The sequence below is a fragment of the Lolium rigidum genome, chromosome 5 (genome assembly GCF_022539505.1).
Source record: "Lolium rigidum isolate FL_2022 chromosome 5, APGP_CSIRO_Lrig_0.1, whole genome shotgun sequence".
In the NCBI taxonomy this organism is placed as follows: Eukaryota; Viridiplantae; Streptophyta; class Magnoliopsida; order Poales; family Poaceae; genus Lolium; species Lolium rigidum.
This window is the reverse complement of record NC_061512.1, coordinates 10,369,001-10,372,291: the sequence shown is the minus strand read 5'-3', so window position 1 is coordinate 10,372,291 and position 3,291 is coordinate 10,369,001.

Here is a 3,291-nt window from a genome sequence, read left to right as displayed (position 1 = left end):
CCGCCGCCCGCTCCGACCCACGTTAGGGGCGCTTGCGCCTCCAAGGGCCCGTGCCATTGGCTAAGCCGGTCCGGCCGATGTGCCGTGGCCGGCCGCCTCAGCTCCCTTCCCAACGGGCGGTGGGCTGAATCCTTTGCGAGACGACTTAAATACGCGACGGGGCATTGTAAGTGGCGAGTGGCCTTGCTGCCACGATCCACGCGAGATCCAGCCCACGTCGCACGGATTCGTCCCTCCCCAACTCTTCATTTCCAAAGACAGGTTCCATTGGCTTTTCCAGTCCAAGCTATGATGCCTCCCAAAAGCTCTAAGTACATTGGATAAAGCACCAAGTCATGGGGAAAGTACACAAAGGTCTAACGGAAACCACCTAGCAACTTGAATGCGAGCTGTGGTGTCGTGCACATGCATGTTTGAGAATTTACAAAGTCATTGACATACAAACCCGCCTTTGTGCGAGAGAGAACATATGAACTCAATGTAGGTGTTTGCCGTAGACTTGAATGATGATTCATAATCCGTGCATTCATATGCCCGTGCCGGATGGACGTCTAAGTACTGCAAAGAATGCTGTATGCATTAGTGCAAAACCAGAATGTCGTGGTAACCGAGAGAGGTATGCACTGCAAGATGGAAATCATAGTTTGGCACTTGGGAACATGCAACTAAGCACGATGATTTGCCACCAATCTAATAGTTGACCAAAATATGTGAATACAATTACAGGCAAGACGGAATATCATACCGACATGACACGAGAACTAACACTGATGTACTTCACAAAACTGCCAAAACGACGGAATCGGCTAAAAACGGCTAAGTCGGGGCCGACGTCGGAAAACGTCCAACGACACGGAGCGTACAGTCGGGTGGGCGCGCGCTGGTCCGGATACGGTGAAAAACAATGGCGCGGCAGCCAAAACGACGGTACGGGCAAAAAACGGCTAAGTCGGGCCGACGTCGGAAAACGTCTAACGACACGGTGAAGTATAGTCGGGTGGGCGCGCGGCGGTCGAAATACGGTGAAAAACCATGGCGCGGCAGCCAAAGCGACGGTACGGGCTAAAAACGGCTAAGTCGGGCCGGCGTCGGAAATCGTCTAACGACACGGTGGAGTATAGTCGGGTGGGCGCGCGGCGGTCGGATACGGTGAAAAACCATGGCGCGGCAGCCAAAACGACGGTACGGGCTAAAAGCGGCTAAGTCGGGCCGGCGTCGGAAAGCGTCTAACGACACGGTGGAGTATAGTCGGGTGGGCGCGCGGCGGTCGGATACGGTGAAAAACCATGGCGCGGCAGCCAAAACGACGGTACGGGCTAAAAACGGCTAAGTCGGGCCGGCGTCGGAAAGCGTCTAACGACACGGTGAAGTATAGTCGGGTGGGCGCGCGGCGGTCGAAATACGGTGAAAAACCATGGCGCGGCAGCCAAAACGACGGTACGGGCTAAAAACGGCTAAGTCGGGCCGGCGTCGGAAAAACGTCTAACGACACGGTGGAGTATAGTCGGGTGGGCGCGCGGCGGTCGGATACGGTGAAAAACCATGGCGCGGCAGCCAAAACGACGGTACGGGCTAAAAACGGCTAAGTCGGGCCGACGTCGGAAATGCGTCTAACGACACGGTGGAGTATAGTCGGGTGGGCGCGCGGCGGTCGAAATACGGTGAAAAACCATGGCGCGGCAGCCAAAGCGACGGTACGGGCTAAAAACGGCTAAGTCGGGCCGACGTCGGAAATACGTCTAACGACACGGTGGAGTATAGTCGGGTGGGCGCGCGGCGGTCGGATACGGTGAAAAACCATGGCGCGGCAGCCAAAGCGACGGTACGGGCAAAAAACGGCTAAGTCGGGCCGACGTCGGAAAACGTCTAACGACACGGTGGAGTATAGTCGGGTGGGCGCGCGGCGGTCGAGATACGGTGAAAAACCATGGCGCGGCAGCCAAAACGACGGTACGGGCAAAAAACGGCTAAGTCGGGCCGACGTCGGAAAACGTCTAACGACACGGTGGAGTATAGTCGGGTGGGCGCGCGGCGGTCGAAATACGGTGAAAAACCATGGCGCGGCAGCCAAAGCGACGGTTCGGGCAAAAAGCGGCTAAGTCGGGCCGGCGTCGGAAAACGTCTAACGACACGGTGGAGTATAGTCGGGTGGGCGCGCGGCGGTCGAGATACGGTGAAAAACCATGGCGCGGCAGCCAAAACGACGGTACGGGCTAAAAGCGGCTAAGTCGGGCCGACGTCGGAAAACGTCTAACGACACGGTGGAGTATAGTCGGGTGGGCGCGCGGCGGTCGGATACGGTGAAAAACCATGGCGCGGCAGCCAAAACGACGGTACGGGCAAAAAACGGCTAAGTCGGGCCGACGTCGGAAAGCGTCTAACGACACGGTGAAGTATAGTCGGGTGGGCGCGCGGCGGTCGAAATACGGTGAAAAACCATGGCGCGGCAGCCAAAACGACGGTACGGGCTAAAAACGGCTAAGTCGGGCCGAGCGTCGGAAATCGTCTAACGACACGGTGGAGTATAGTCGGGTGGGCGCGCGGCGGTCGGATACGGTGAAAAACCATGGCGCGGCAGCCAAAGCGACGGTACGGGCAAAAACGGCTAAGTCGGGCCGACGTCGGAAAACGTCTAGCGACACGGTGGAGTATAGTCGGGTGGGCGCGCGGCGGTCGAAATACGGTGAAAAACCATGGCGCGGCAGCAAAACGACGGTTCGGGCAAAAAACGGCTAAGTCGGGCCGACGTCGGAAAGCGTCTAACGACACGGTGGAGTATAGTCGGGTGGGCGCGCGGCGGTCGAAATACGGTGAAAAACCATGGCGCGGCAGCAAAGCGACGGTTCGGGCAAAAAGCGGCTAAGTCGGGCCGGCGTCGGAAAACGTCTAACGACACGGTGGACTATAGTCGGGTGGGCGCGCGGCGGTCGAGATACGGTGAAAAACCATGGCGCGGCAGCCAAAACGACGGTACGGGCTAAAAGCGGCTAAGTCGGGCCGGCGTCGGAAATCGTCTAACGACACGGTGGAGTATAGTCGGGTGGGCGCGCGGCGGTCGGATACGGTGAAAAACCATGGCGCGGCAGCCAAAACGACGGTACGGGCAAAAAACGGCTAAGTCGGGCCGACGTCGGAAAACGTCTAACGACACGGTGAAGTATAGTCGGGTGGGCGCGCGGCGGTCGAAATACGGTGAAAAACCATGGCGCGGCAGCCAAAACGACGGTACGGGCTAAAAACGGCTAAGTCGGGCCGGCGTCGGAAATCGTCTAACGACACGGTGGAGTATAG